Source organism: Cetorhinus maximus, chromosome 14 (assembly GCF_964194155.1).
Source record: "Cetorhinus maximus chromosome 14, sCetMax3.hap1.1, whole genome shotgun sequence".
Taxonomy (NCBI): domain Eukaryota; kingdom Metazoa; phylum Chordata; class Chondrichthyes; order Lamniformes; family Cetorhinidae; genus Cetorhinus; species Cetorhinus maximus.
The window spans coordinates 3,054,813-3,071,621 of record NC_135892.1 but is presented as its reverse complement, the minus strand read 5'-3'; the positions used below and the strand labels follow the sequence as shown (position 1 = coordinate 3,071,621).

At 42.6% G+C, this 16,809-nt stretch overlaps 1 long non-coding RNA gene across 1 annotated transcript in view; it reads left to right on the top strand.

The window, feature by feature from the left end:
* LOC144689354 (uncharacterized) overlaps positions 1–15,327 on the top strand; it is a 74,658-nt gene extending 59,331 nt beyond the window's left edge. The window contains exon 3 of the long non-coding RNA XR_013578639.1: positions 9,240–15,327. This is a non-coding gene — a long non-coding RNA (uncharacterized LOC144689354). The remainder of the gene's footprint in view (positions 1–9,239) is intronic.
* Positions 15,328–16,809: the final 1,482 nt, after the last annotated feature.

Here is a 16,809-nt window from a genome sequence, read left to right as displayed (position 1 = left end):
CACATGTGTGTATTGCCCAGGACAATCTGCTTTGTACTGTTTATCTCTCCAACAGCAATAAAAAAACGTTTAACTGGTTGTTATCACATTGCTGTTTGTGGGAGCTTGCTGTGTACAAATTGGCTGTCTATATTACAACAGCGAGTACACTTCCAACATACCTCATTGGCTATGATCCTGATGCTGTAAGAGGCCTTATATAAATGCAAGTATTTTTTTGAGAGGTGAGTGCTATCACTGAGTCATAATTGAAGGAAAGCCCATGGGGCTGTCCAGATCTCTGAAATAGGAATTAGAGTAGCAGATACACAAATTAGTCTTGTGCAGCTTTGAGGAGGCCTCCTGATCCTCCCAGTCCCACCAAAGTAAAGAGGTCCTTACTTTTGGGATCCTCTTCAGTTGGGCTATTAGCTGATGCTGATCAGAAAGTGCAAGATATACAGTCTGCCCAAGTTAGGCCAGAAATGGTAATCGAGGTCCTATGTATGTCATGAGACCTCAATTTGTGACATTGGTATGAGGGCAGGTTAAGGCTTCCTGGTGTGCCCTCCACAGTTGAATAGCTTGCCTGCCCTCACCCTCTAAGCTCAGACTTGAAGAATGGCCAGTGGTGTCGTTTTTCGGTAGTGACGTTAAACTAAGGCCCTGTCATGTGTGGGTATTGTCCAGGAGGTGTGGTAAAACTGGTGGAGAAAAAGCGACAAATAGCCACCCCATATAGTTTCAATAGAAGGAGATGAGCTAGTGCCTATCAGTTAGTGGCCTCTACTTTCTAGATTTGATGGTGTGCTCACTCCAAATGGTTAAGGAGAAGGTGAACAAGTGTATCTGTGGCAACAGGCACCTTGATGAACATCGGCTATTTATTGCTTTTGGTCTGATCGTAGCAAGCTTTATATAATTATAAGAGCAATTTCCACCTCCCAAATGGTCCATCCCTATGCCAACTCCGATGAAGACTGCCAAATTAGTGCCAATTGTGCCAACTCTGAGAGCAATTTTCAGCTGTAAACCTGTCCACTGGGAACATGTATGAGATTGTCCAAACTCATTTTGCTTAGAACCCTTAACAGCCCTCGCAAGCCCCATTTCCACTACAGCTGGACATTAACATTTCCTGTGATTTTAAACTGTAGCCGATTTATTGAAAATTCCCGAGTGTAAACAGTGGGAATTTATTTATTCCAGTCCTAGATCAGAATAACAATTCGGAGGTGTTACACAGGTGACTCAGACCAGACCAGTGTTAATTCAGAAGCCCTGTGATAAATCACTTGCTATTTTTCTGCCAACTAAATGAAGAACACTCGGCAGATGCCCAGTGGAGCTGGCAAGCAAATGTGTGGACTGAATGGGAGAGCATTTTGGGGAGGGGGTGTACAGGAGGGAAGGGTAGATTACTGTAAACGTCTGAATGCATATGCAGAGTGTATCTAAAGCTATTTTTAATCCCGGTTTTGACCCATAGTGGGGCTGCAGCCTCTCAAGATCGGGGTCTTGGGCAGCCGCTGGCAAGACCATAGGCAACTTGCCACATATGCTAAGATCAGTGGCCAGAAAGATTCACCTGTTTTCCTCGTTGCCAGTCTTACTGAATCTAACCAGCTTAACATTGGCTGCACTTGATCCACACGTCAAGAGCCAATTGTATTAACACTGCACAAAACCAATATCAAAGCAAATTCTGTGGTTTCATTTGAATGCAGTTAAAGACTGAAAACCTTTCTGACTGACTGCATTGGATTGGAGCCCAGGTATGAAAAGATCAGGTTTTTTTCATTCATTCAGAGAATGAATGTTGCCCATCCCTAATTGCTCTTGAGAAGGTGGTGTGAGCTGTTTTCTTGAATACAGCTGAATGGCTTGCTAGGTCATTTCAGAGGGCAATTAGGAGCCAACTACAATGCTGTGGGTCTGGAGTCACTTATAGGCCAGATAGGGTAATGATGGCAGATTTGTTTCTCTAAAGGACATGAGTAAATCAGGTGGGTTTTTACAGCAATCCAATGGTTATATAGGAGCATTGGACTTAGGAGAAGGATTGGGCCATTTGGCACATTGACCCTGATTTGCTATTTGGTAAGATAATGACTGATCTGGTTGTGGTCTCAGCTCCAATTTCCTGTCTGCCCCCCTTAACCCTAGGCTCCCTTGTCTATCAAAAATCCAATGAACTCAGCCTTGAGTAAATTCAATGACCCCGCTACTATTGCTTTCTGGGGAAGAGAATTCCACAGACTAACAACAGACTAACAACTCTCTGACAGAAAACATTTCTCCTCATTTTCATCTTAAAAGGGAGACCTCTTATTCTTAAAATGTGTCCCCCAAGTCCTCTCAGGATCTTATATGTTTCAATAAGATCACCTCTCATTCTTCTAAACTCCAATAGGCCCAACCTGTTCACCCTTTCCTTATAAGATAGGCCCTTCATCCCAGGAATGAGTCACGTGAAACTTCTCTGAACTGCTTCTAATGAAATTATGTCCTTTTTCAAATAAGGAGAACAAAACTGTACACAGTGCTCCAGATGTGGTCTCACAAAGACCCAGTACAGTTGCAGTAAGGCGTCCCTACTTTCATATCCCATTCCCCTTGCAATATATGCCAACAGTCCATTTGCCTTACTTGCTGTACCTGCATAACTTCTTCTGATTCATATATCAGATGTATGAGGGCACCCATGACTAACACTAGCTTTTGATTCCAGAATCATTTAATTAATTAAATGAATTTAAAATTCCCCAGTTGCTGTGGTAGGATTTAAACTCATATGGCCACACTCAAAAACCATTCACTTAAACAGTGTTAAAACTAGGCCCAAGCACATGTCTAGTTTATTAGTCTAGGCCTCTGGATTACTAATCCAGTAACACAACCAATGTGTTCCTGTGCCACTGTACAAAAAATATTTAGATTTTCCACCAACTAAATTCAGGGCAAAATGCCAGATACCCAGTGGAGTAGCTAGCGCACTACGCTGAGGGAAAAACCAAGATCTTCAACTCATATTAGGGCAACAACCATGCTTTATCTTTTAGCTGTATTTGCACAAGTGCTTTATAAAGTATAAAATAGGAGATTTATTAAGGTTAAATCAGGCCTTTTAGTTCTTGGGTGACAGTGTAAAACCTGAAAGTCTTCTCGGTGCAGGCCAGTCTGATTTGGAACTGTTCTTAACAAAGATTATGTGTTACCTTAATGCGACAGTCTCCTGACATTCAGGCTTCGTGCCTCTGACCTTTAGGGTTTCCAACCCTCCAGGATTGGCCTGGAGTCTCCAGGAATTGAAGATTAATCTTCAGGACACTGCTGTGTGCAACCCTGGAGAAAAATCATTGGGACATGAATTTGGGAGGAGGGAAAGGCTGTTTGGCTGACAGTCGAGGGTCATCCAATTGGGTAATGAGTCTTTTTGCTTTTCAATTGGTGTAGGAAGGTTGTGCGGCACAAGGATGGATGTGTTGGCTGACTAATGACTGGAGTGCGAAGACAAGTCATGTGATGTAACCTCCAGGAATACATTGAATCACAGTTGGGAACCCCTGACTTCTTCGATCAAACCCTTAATCACCACTCCCGATCTTTTTGTTAACTCAGTGTTCATTTTGCCGTGTGTCTCTGTGAAGTGCCTTGGCGTGCTTATCTACATTAAAGATGTTATACAAGGGTAAGTTGCTGTTGTTGCTGCAAATGGGACATTAGTCATTGTGGCTGCTGCTCGACTCAACTCCCAATTAGAAACCTGAAGGCAAAGCCTGCCTCAAACTAGCTTATCTGATTCGGGCGACTTCGCTGATACCTCTCAATAGTTACTGATTAACTACAGTTCATTTGACAGAATCAATATTTCCAGCTAAGAATAATAATCTCTCTAGTCGCTTATGTCTGTCCGCAAGCCTCATTTTTCCCCTTCATGAGGTAATTCATTTCAGAAATGCCATTGAAAACAAAGGAACAGAATGAAGCAGGACTCTTTTATCTGGAGGATATTTAAAGCACTTTAAAGTTCTACATTTATCTCCCGCTATTGTATGACAATCCGAATAGTACAGAAGACTTGGCTTTGTTCAGGTGGACAATGAAAAGTCAAGTGGAAACTTTACACAATGGCATTTAGGAACTTAGACTTGTGGGTGGCTTTTCTATGCAGGCACTAATTGGTCTATCTAATCTCCTTGAACTGATCAATTCTATGCTGTGAGATCATTCAATAACTCGAAGGGATTAATACAGTTCTGAGCTGATTGTTTGAAACTTTGATCTTGGTTGCATGAGTGGTTTGAGCCCATATTCTATCAGAGTTGAAATCAGCTTTATCTCTTCCAAATCTAGTTCTGAGAGGAGTGACTAAAGTTGAGCTATAAAATTGTTATGTAGCTCCCAACATTGCAGTATTGCTTTTTTTCATAAAGCAAACGCTAACACCACTGCATAAAGATGCAAAGCGAATTTTAGAAAAAAACTAATGCTCAACTCTATCGAACAACTGGCCAGTTTCAATGAGTGGACTCATAGCACAAGGTGACTGAGGAATTCAGAAAACCTTGTTCAATGATTAATCTCAAGTCCAACAACAGACTGGCTCTTCATGGGACAGTGGGTCGAATGCCCCCTGGCCTCTTGGAATGAACGCCATCTTCACTAATGGGTTAACAAGGTCGTGAGGATGAAAAATCAAAAGTTGAAGGGAATACACGAATGGAAATTGGGAAAAAGGGTATGAGAGTTGGAAGGGCATAGAATGTTCTAGTCATGGGAAGAAATGAGGCTATGGTTCCCACCTGTAGAATAAACAGCATGTCCCCAATGAGCTTCACCCACTTTTACCCATGTGGCATTTATGAGCCAAGGGATGGGTGCCATCCATGAAGAAACACATCGATATTCATGAGAACACCCCAGTACTGCTACTCGCACTCATTCCCTGTTTACATAGGTGACTTTAGTGCACCCTTTAGTCTGGCCCTCATGCAAGACATTGATCAGAAGCGTCGACCTGAAGACGGTTTACACTTGCACCGTCGTTGTGTTACGTAAGGTGGCGGGAGTGGGGAGTGATGGCGGTAGGAAGCAGAAGGCATTTGAGGCAGGCTGTTTACTCAAGCTCCATTCGAATTACTTTGATTCACAGCTGGTTTAAAACTGGCAGCGTGAGGTTGGCATCTTTACCCTGCAGTAACAGTGCAGCAAACAAATCTGCACCATTTGCGTGCTGCATTTTAATGTGGGACAGCTACACACTGAGGATAAAACCAAATGAGCAGCTGCTGAGTCAAGGGGGTGTTGGGGTGGGTGCGGGGCTGGAGGGTGGTGTGGGGGGGTAGGGTGCACCAGTGGTTGGTGGGGAGGGAGTAGTTGTAGAGCAGAAACCATTCTATCACAGACCAGTTCAAAATAATAAACATGCCTTTTATGCAACTCCACAAACAAGGCGATGTTACCTTGTGTTGGCTGCAGTAAGTCAGCATATGATCATTATAAAACTGAACATAAGATGGATTTGAATCATGTAGCTTAATTACAAAAAGAAATGATCATTAAACAATGTCAAAGTAACCTAGCTGGAAGGTGTTTATGTGGTGGCGCATTGATTATATTTGATGGTGGATACTTTACTTTAACCTAATTTCTTGTTTAAATTAACAAGTTTTTTTTTAATTCACAGAATTAACAGGAAAAAGTATTGCAGGGTCAAATGAGAGAATTAAATCTATAAAATGCAACATTGCAAATGAATTTGATTATGGATGTGTTTGGTTGTCGGAATGCTTTTTGTCAGATTTGCTGTTGGTTAGGTTAGATTCCTTTTCTCATTGATGTTCTTGCTTTGCAGGCTTGTCCTCAATGTTTGTCTTCATCATGAACTTCTTCAAACAGTTTAACCGAAGCAAATTTCACCCCCCCCACCCCCCCCACCCCGCAACACCCCTTGTCCCCTCCCCCACCCCCCACCACCTCCTTTCATTTACATTAGACAGGAAGCACAGCACGGCAGACAAAAGAGAGGGAAAAAAAATCATTTATCGCAAGATGAAAATGAATAAATCGAGCCTCGTTCTCATCCATAGTGGTCGGTTAGGTAAAAGGTAGAGGGAGCACATCGCTGAAAAAGAAAACAGTGGAAAAATGTTGGAAAACGCTTTGTTGGACATTTGGTGACAAATGCGGTCTGTCCCTACTTAAGGCAATTAATTCAGGATGCTGACATCAACTCTTCAGCTCTCTGACAGCTTGAAGCTGAAATAAAAATGCTCGTTCTCCAGGGAACGGGGGGGAAGATAGTTGGCTCTTTTTTGGACTGTTTGCTCTTAGGCCCAGGGAGCAATCTTCCTCGCGGAATGAAATGCAAGGACACAAACAATGTACCAGGGAGAGAATAGAAGATGGGAATGAACAGTTTGAACTATTTGCTCAGCAGAAGGGCAGCCACAATGCTCGACCAATGGCTTTCCCATGCATCAACAGGGCTTTTTAGGCCCCTTTGTTGCTAAGCACCTTCTCTGGCCAGATAAGAGCACAGCTGCCAAGCTGCGGTGAGCAAGGCCTCATACTTTCCCCTTTAATTCCCTTAATTCATTTACTGTATGACATTTTACTCAGCACTCCTAGCTGTTGATTGCATTATCTTTACTTTTGGGAGGACATTTTCTATGATTTACCAATTGAAAGCATTTCCATGGATAGCATCGAAATGATAGTTTTGCGGGAGAGTGCTCGATTGAATACGTCCCCAAATTCTAAATGGGGGAGATTATTTCTTAATTGTGTTTTTTTATTAACATGTAAAGACCCAAATGAAAACAAAACAGCGGTCCTATATGTCTGGCCAGAGGGGCATATTATCCCACAAGTTAGGTAACTAGCAGGCTGTGGTATGCAAGGCAGAACCTGGCGCTGGTGAGGCTAGCTTTACTTTTGTTTACACTGCAGCCCTATCTGAGATTGCAATCACTTCAGATCACAATGATCCGAACTGCATGTGCTCTTGCAGCATCTACCTTCACCTCTGCCCTGATTTAGCTCACAGACTAGGAGGCATTAACCCTTTGAGGTTTGGAATAGCACTTTTCCACCTCAAAGCAAAAACCACCACAAGCCTGCCATTTAAATTGATGACATCTTCCGCCCTACAAAACACGCACCGCCGGCCCTTCTGTGCTATTTTCTTTTTGAAAGCAAGCGCCGTGATGGTGCATATCATTGTCAAAATGACACTTTTTGGATTGATCATTTAGACTGAACTGACACACAACTGTTTCTGATTCCACCACCTTCCTAAATAGAAAGCATTTTATCCTCCCCCTGTTTAGGCTTGGCCCCCTGAAAGACAAAATAAAGTTTATTGGAAGAATATTGTAAATGAAGAAATGCCACTTGCTTTAATTCTGCTCAGGATCGTTCCAATCAGAAGTTTGCAGAACATGTCTATTTTTTTTGGATGCAGAGAGATATTCAGCTGATGTTTACCGGACCGTTCCTTGTGATCTGGGTTCTCATTTTTTTTGGGCCAAATAGCAGGGGTATCCAGGTCAGAAGTCTCGCACTAGCCAGACATGGAAACAGAGGTGATGGGTGTCTCGCCACCGAATAAAGGACGAGAGCAAAGCAGCCTCCGCTATTCACACTGGCTGTTAACTGGAGCTTATCCTGACAAACCGAGGACTGAGAGGGATGGGGAAATGGTTGACTCCGAAACTTGAAGTTGCCCAGAATCCATTCATTTGTTCCTCTTTGCTATTTCAACCAAGGTGACTTCACCGATCACAGGAAATGCTGGTAATAGTGCATGAACAGTCAGCCAATTTCTGAAAGGAAAAACAGATTCATGTTTATTTTTTTTTGGGGGCGGGGGGAGAGGTGATGGCAATATTTCCACCCAAAAGGCTAACAATTATCTCTCCTTTTCAGCCGCTGATGTTGTGTTTCCACACTGCTCTCTTCTTATTTCATATTTGCAGACACCCCCACTCCACGCCCCCTTGTTTTAATGGTTTGCCCGTCTTTTCTCTTCCCTTTCTCTCTTCGCTCGCACCGAAATCTTCCACGACGTGTTGGAGAAACACACCCACGGTGGAAGCAATTTCTTTCAGGGAGTGGGTGCTTTGGGGAATAGTTTGCCCTCTGAGTTGGGGAGGGGGCGGTGAAAGACATTTAAAAGCAGCTAACAGAGACAGTGGGAAAGCTACCCGGTGGGATAGACATACAAGTTACTCCGCAAGACCGACCAAGTGTTCAAATCAGTAAAAATCTGAAGCAAAGCCATTAAATTTTTCAGCCCTTTTCCATCCTGCCTCTAAAATAAGCATATCGCCTTATCAGTCTCGGTCATAGGGTTTCAGTGATCCCTTTCTGCAAGTGACGGCATGCTTAAAATGAGAAGGTAAAAAGTTAGTCATGCCTGGTTATAAAGCAATCCAATTAACTATTGTTAAGGATAAAATAATAAAAGGAGAAATACACCTGAAAGCAGACAGGAAGATGAGGCCAATTCTCGTCAGCTGCCTGGGCCCTTTAAAAAAAAACCTTTAGTATCTCTTTCTTGCTGGGTGGTCAAAGGCTAAGCAATGAAAAGCCAAAGGATTCACATTGTCTAAAGTGTAGCCTTAAGAAGTGACCTCGCGTGTCGCCAAAGGAGACAAGCACCTGTCTGTTTGTCCCTGGTGATCCGCTGCTCATCCTTGCTCGTCGCCCATACCCCATTTATCACACAAAACACACACACACACACACACACACACAAAACAGTGTCTCCCTAACAAACCGGCAACAACAAAAAAAAAAGTGCTCTATAAAGCCTATGATAATCAAATATATTCAACATTCAAAGTCAACCTTTCAGCTGGGAGCTCCTTTTGGAAACAACAGACTGTCATTTGGCTGAATGAAAAAGTATACAGTGAGTCCCAGATAATTATGTTATACTTTTATTGTCCAGCTCCAAGATATAGTGAGGAAATGCTATTTGTTTTTCTACTAAATTGTGTGAGGCTAACAGTACCTTTGTTCATTGTAGTTAGGTGTTTATATTATTGACAGTAACAAATGTCAAAATAACACTAGTACTGATATCCTTGCTAGTAATGATACAAATGAAAGGTTTTCTCAAAGTAACTCTTTGTAATGCGTGCTTGTCAGTGTGTACAAGGCAGCATCGGGGACGTGCACCAGAGATGGTGGGATGTCTGCGGCTGTGAAAGGCGCTATATAAATGTAAGTTCTTTTTCTTTGTTTTACAGGACTGGAAGCTTCACAGCTACAATTGAAATGTTAAAATGAAGTGAATATTTCCCTCTTCTTTACCGTAAGGTGTTGCCCCACGCTGAGCCATGATTTGCAGTTCCCTAACCCTGATCAGTGACTAGCAAGACCAGCAGATCAGTGGACCATCGCAGAAGGGTTGGAGTTTTTGAATCCAATTCTGTTGTCACTCAGTCACAAGCATTCACATTCCAGTAGGTGATCACTGGATAATGATGGAAGCCAGGAATTTTCTCTTCCTTAGCCTGGGAACCTTGGGGGTCAGAGAATGGCAAAAGCCAGTTATCATCACCCCTGGGTTCTTCCTTGTCACTATAGCTCTGGTATACAACACATGATGTATGCAGCAAGTATATAGCAACATCTGGTATACAGCACTTCCTGAGCTACCAAGAAAAGGCACCAAAGATCATTAACTTCTCTGCTGATAGAACAACACTATCAATCCCCAAACCAAGAGAACCGAGGCAGACATCATCTCTCCATGCCAACCTTTCATATATCTATGGTATTGGAATCACACTGGCCACTGCTCCCCTGAACTTATTTCCTTCTATCCTCTCAAAGTGAAAATAAACAGCACTACTGGGGAGGTGGTGGAGTAGTGGTTTTGTTACTGGACTAGTAATCCAGATACCCAGGGTAATGCTATGGGGATCTGGGTTTAAATCCCACCTAGGCAATTTGAATTCAATAAAAATTCTGGAATTGAAAGTCTGATGATGACCATGAAACCACTGTTGATTGTCTGGTTCACTTATGCCCTTTAGGGAAGGAAATCTCCTGTCCTTAACTGGTTTGGTCTAATGTGACTCCAGACCCACAGCTGGTGGTTGACTCTTAAATGCCCTCTGAAATGGCCTAGCCACTTAGTTCTCAAGGGCAATAAATGCTGGCCCAGCCAGCGATGCCCACCTCCAATGAATAAAAAAAACACACTTTTCCTACCCTTTCACTCTGACCTCTGCTCTCCCATTTTAAACCTTGGAGGTTTTCTGCACCTTACATTGCTCATTCACCGAAGTTCCTCAGAAAAGTAATCAATTTGCTTCCCACACTGCTTTCAAACTAGAAAACCACATTTAAAAGGGGTGCTGCCATTCAGAGCTCCACTGAGTCCTCTCATGGATTTTGTGTATGAGTTCTTGAGCAAAGACCTGTTTGTTTTTGGCCCCCAGTCCAAGGAATCAGTCTGTAGAGGAACTTTCAAATCAGAGCTCACACAAAATTCATTGGCTAGGTACTTGTGAAGATGGTACATCATATAAAAGAAACAGTACTTTTGATTCTTAATCACATTTAATGAAGTGATCCAGTTATACCTTGAGTATCATTGTATTACAGGCTTTGCACATGGAAGTATAAACATTTCCCTATTTATTTACCAAAAATATAGTCAAGGTCACTGAGTTGAAAGTGCAAGCAAAGTGTATTTGACCCTGCAATATTCTCCTGTTTCTTCAAGTAAAGAATATCTTTTTAATCACTGCTGTCTCCACTTCTTTTCCACTTCCTTGTAAGTTTGTTAATTTAAGTTAGATTTGAATATGTGAGCTGGAATGCACTGCCCGATGTTTGTTAAATGGTCAGTTGTGTGGGATACTCTTAGATCCTATAGTGTGTCCTGTCATTGACATATTGTCCTGTGCCAATCACAAGTATTTTATTTTCTCCTTGCAAATGTTGTATTGCACCAACTTTAGAAGGGTAGGGCAAATGTTCCTGGGTTAGTACTGAAAGTGTGCTGTGCCACGCCTAGGTATATCTGTAATTTCCTGTCCCAGGTTATGGGACACATCCCAGGCCCTCCACCTCCACGGTACCTGCCCCGCTGTCACCACCCCTCAACCCCTGACGAGGCCTTGCAACAACAAACAACAGGGCGGTAAAGCTGAGTGCCACTGACAAGCTGAGCACATATGCCCCAGCAGCCTCGAAGCCTTTCAGCTGCCAAAAGGCTTGAAGCTTCGTAAATTTTTTTTGAAGTTTTCCTTCTGGGTTGTCTTCTGGTTTCTGCCAGGTTCCACTCAGATCCTCTGAGCTGGAAGGAGTCCTGAGACAAGTCATCCTCCAGTTTCTTGGAACACCCATGAATCTGAATGCTCCAGAATTGTTAACACTGGAAGAAAAGGCAGGAACTCCCAGGAACAGCACTTTGTGGCCTGTTTCATGCCAGTATATAGACTTGCTCGACCACCCCCCACTTCCTGGAAGCCCTGGGTTAATGTGTCACAGTTTCCCGATCTTTGTACCTGGACATAGGGCATTCCCTGGAGGAAATTGTGAGGAAAATCAGCCTGATATTTTCTGAGCAACACATTAATATAATTTGTTGACCATAGTGGTTCATTTTACACATTGCACTGTTCAACAAAGGGGGATAATTCATCAATATTACTAGATGGTGCCTCTGCATCACTATAGCATGTACACTCATTTCATACTGTTATTCCATTAGATAGAATTAGGGAGATGGTGGCTTAGTGGTAACAAGTGGTAACTTTAGTATTCCAAAGGCTCCATGGTAATACTCTGGGGCCATGGCTTCAAATCCCACTCTGGCAACTGGTGGAATTTAAATTCAATTCATAAAAATCTGTAATTGAAAGCTAGTCTCAGTAATGGTGACCATGACAACTATCATGGATTGTTGCAAAAAAAACATTTGGTTCACTAATGTCCTTCAGGAGAGGAAATCTGCCATCCTTACCTGGTCTGGCCTACATGTGAGTCCAGATTGATAACAATGTGTTTGATTGGCCGCTGAAATGGCTTAGCAAGCACTTCAGTTCAAGGGCACTGAGAGGTTGGCAACAAATGCTGGCCTTGTTGGTGATGCCTACATCCCATGAAAGAATAAATATAAAAAATACACTGTCAAAAAACATTTGAGTTACATGGTTTCCTGTCTGTCCAGTGGTAACAAGGATTGATCAGAATATGATTTGCAGAGCAGATATACCATTTGTCACTGCAATCTCCCTTCCTTCAGCCTCCTCCCTGCCCATGCACTCACTCAGGTTGAACCAGACTGTGTGAAACCTTTACATTCTGTTCAATTCTCAGCTAGGCTCTAAACCCCACATGCAATCCATAATCCAAGATTGTTTACCTCTGCAACATTGTCCATTTCCATCCCTACGTAGGCCCATCCCCTGTGTATAGTTAGACAGACAGACAAATAGATAGATTGATCAACAGACAGACAAATAGATAAGCAGATAGGTAGATCACTCACTATACCGATGCACAGTTACATGCACACATACATACATAGGTAAAATGATATGCTTCCAAAACAGAGAGAATATTATTATGATCAGATTAGGCATTGAATGGCTCCCCTCTTTTCCCACTTCTTATTTGACTGCAACAGGGTTTTTTTTAAAGGGCATATTTACCAATTCAGTGACTGTTTAACTGTTAACATGCTGTGACTGTAAAGGACACAAAGAGACAGGTTTCCTTGCATTTTAAAAAAGAAAAGAGAACTATTTATTGTACCTAATCCGGTTAAAAAAAATAAAAACACTGGTTTTTAAACACACACTCAAAGTTCACGCACTTACAAATAGAATACAGAATGGGAGGATAGATTAAGCAATTTAAAATCAAGCAATGTTAAAGGGGTATACAGTTCTTGAACGTTGGTGAGTTGGCTGGTTTGAGGCTGAGCTTGGTTGTCCTGGGCTGGCGTTGAGGCAGTTTATAGATGTAGATGGATGATTTATCTGTTCGTCTGATGATCGCAGCTGTGGGGTTGAGCTCTTTTTAAAATCTCTGACTGCAGCACATGAAGAGTCAGACAACAGCAGCCAGGGTTTGAAACCCTTAAGTTGTCTGGAGAGAGAGAGAGACCAACACAGGGACCTTGGTTTTTCAGTGTTACTTGTGCTGGTCTGCAGAGAAACAAGTGCTGAAACACATAAAATGTTAGCTGGCTTGTCACATGATCATCTCTCTACACCTGCCCAGTGACCCAAATATAATCATGGTTACTCCAGTTGTACCTTGATTAGATTATGACTGAGAATTCCTCTCTCAGCCAGAGACCATTGTCTTAAGTAATTATGTCTAATGTTGGTTCCCCACTCAGTTGAGTCTGGGTGTCCTGCAAATGGAGACAGGAGTTGTGGTTCATTCATGATGGGTTCTTGCAGACAGGTAGGCTCCATTTAATGGCCTTGGAATGTAGAAGGTACAGTGATGCAAATGTCCAGCCATCTTTGACTGTGATTTCAAATCACTGGAACGTGGCTTTAGTCGTTTTAAAAATTCAATTAGTTGTTTCCAGCCTGTAAATTCATAAAGTCATTTTTCCATAAAGCATGGTTTCACAACAATATCAATGTGGTTATAGTTATGCCACATAATGGCCTGTGTAACCATTTACATGGAAACATTGAAAATTTATGGCACTAAAGGAGGCCATTCAGTCCACTGTGTCTTTGGCAGCCAGGAAAAAGCTATTCAATATAATCCCACTGTCCAGCTTTTGTTCCATAGCCCTGTATTTAATGCCTAATACAACTGTCAAAATAATAGCTTTGGTGGTACAATCACGAGAAAGAAACATTTTGCATTTATGTAGTACTTTATCACATCCTCAGTGCTTTCAAACCAACAGATTATGTTTTTCTAGCTGTCATTACAACTGTTATACAGACAAATGCTATGGTCAATCTGTATACTGCAAGGTCCCAAGACAGCAAGTGAATGAATAACAGGATGATCTGTTTTTGGAGGTCTTATCTGAGGGAGGAATGTTGATTGGAACAACTCATTGTTCATCTTCAAATATTGGGATGGGATCTTTTCAATCTATTTATGCTTAAAACGGGGCCCCTTTCTCACTCAAAGTGGCACTACCGACAATGCAGCATTCATGGTGCCTTAGAACATTGTGACTGAGTCCACAGCAGTCTTTAGATCCACAACTGAGTCAGAAACCAGAGAACTACAGACTAAGACAGGCCGCAATTGTAATGTCTATATGTATATTGCTATATCAATACACTATGTGCTACCACATCAAATAAACTTTGATGACTATTTTGTGCTATGATCGGTGGTTCAACACATAAGACTAATTTTTCTAATTTGGTAAACTTGGCCAGATGTTTAACACTGCAATAATGGAATCTATTGGACCTGCACCTGCATGTTTTTGGCTTCAACATCATTTGAATGAAATGAGTGGGCTCTCTGCATGGAAAACAATTGTGGTAGGGAGGTCACCTATTTTTAATTGGGAACTTTTGCTTGTTGCTGCGAGATTTAAAAGCCTGAAGCAACCTTAACAAGGCAAGTGTGATGTTTTGGTCCACTGGAAACTCTTGTTATGCCCCCACTGAAGAGCTCCCTGCACTATATTCCAGGTCGGGTGGGGAAGTGACAATCCTGGAGTTGGCAACCTCAGCAATTGCACTCCATATCTGCTGAAGAACACCTTTGGAAATCCCCTTGGCACTACTGGAGAATGGGAGATGCCCCCTTGCCCTCACCTCTTCCCGCAGCACCTCCAGGGAGGTTCTTGAGAACCATGGTGCCTGCCTCCTGCTCATTTCTCAGAAGATCCGAAACGGACGAAACAAGCCTCAAGACAATGCAACCTTGTTTTAAGAGTCACGTGTTGACTAGAGGAAGGCACAGGTGGGGCACTATAGGTGCAGTCAGAGTGCATGGTGTAGACGCGCTCAGCAATTGGGAGGAAGGCAAATCTGGGCCTTAGAGCAGAATATGGACAGAGGTCGATGAGGAGAAGCTGTAATCAGTATGAAAACTTGCATCAGGGAAGCATTCTTGCTCTTTCCTGACCCAGGAACACTATAAAAGGCACTAACCTACTTTGTCCAGTTGTTCCATTTCGCTGTCAGGTTTCCTCGGGAATCGGACTACTAATTCTTAATTTGAAATCTGGTTCCCTTTTATATTTTGGGAGTATGGTTTAAATATTATAATGAGGAGCCCAGCTGACTAGTCTTGGACCCTTCTGCGGTAAAAGGTGCTTACACAACAGAGTTGGGTCGTATTTCACAATTTATAATTTCTACCCATCATTGGGAAATAAATATCAATCTCAATGTTTTTGCAAATTAGTTTTGAATTTAACCCAACTCAAATGTCATCTGTGCCTCTGGTTTTACTGTTTTGGACAAGGTAAAACAGTTTATCCATGGTCCATACTACCTAGTCACTTTAGAATCCTAAAATAGCAGTGATATCTCACTCAACCTGCTCTTTTCCTTTGAGAACATTCTCAATTGTCACAATCGCTCCTCGTAATCCAATCCCTCCATTCTCTCAATCATTCTGTTTTGTTTTCTTCTGTACTCTTTGATTAGCTGAAGTAGCAGTTTTTGTATTGTGGAGACCAGAACGGCACATGCTATTCTCAGGGTAGTGAAGGGACAGGATCGCCTCAGCATTTCAGCTTAATATTGAGCTTTTAATATACCTCAATATCTGATTTGCTTCACTCATTGCCAATGAGCATTGTTACAATGGCATAAACTTATTGCCAATCAGAAACTCTGATTTCTATCCACATTATTTTGTTTCCACTTAATAGTTCATTCCTGGATTTTCTGTTCCCATGTGAAGCACTCTGCACTTCCTCACACTGAATTCCATCTGACACCTGACTTACCAATTCCAAAGTATATTCAAATCCCCCTCTTTAGATTACCCTGTTCAGGTTTATGCCGTACAGGGGGCATTTTATGGAGCCCACAAGAGTGGGAAATGCTGTGTGTGGGGTTATGTAATTAGGTGGGATGCGAAAGTTCAATTTCCTGATGGTGGGTTGAGACGTAGAGATTCCAGAGACCCAGGGTAATGCTCTGGGGACCCGAGTACAAATCCCACCATGGCAGATGGTGAAATTTGAATTCAATAAAAACTGGAATTAAAAGCCTAATGATGACCATGAAACCGTTGCCGCTTGTCGTAGTGGTTCACTAATGTCCTTTAGGGAAGGAAATCTGCCGTCCTTACCTGGTCTGGCCTACATGTGACTCCAGACCCACGGCAATGTGGTTGACTTTTAAATATCCTCTGAACAAGGGCAATTAGGGATGGGCAATAAATGCTGGCCTATCCAGAGACACCCACATCCCATGCATAAAAACACGATAAAGCCAGCAGCATGTCGAACATTACACCGACCTGCGGCAGCTTTGTACTTGTAAGACATTTGAATTCCACGAATGCTCAATAGCATGAACCAGTTTTTAATAAAGTCCTATCCTCAGGATAAAGTAAGTGGCACACGGGAATCTCGTGGCACCGGTTCTCGAATGTTTAAAGGTAGCGTGCATCAGTCGGCTTTGTGCAGTTGTAAGGTCAGCAGTTTTCCTTGTTTAACTCTACGGCACAAGGGAGGGAAGCAGGAGGATGGACTCTTGCATGGAGGTTTGGGACCGGCGAAGGTAAGTCAGTGGTGAGGGGCACTGCGGAGTGGGGTCAGGGGAATGCAGGAGTGAAGTGGGAAGGGCCTGGCATCCTGAGTGTGGTGGGAGGTTGGTGTTGGCAGCAATCAGTCAAAGT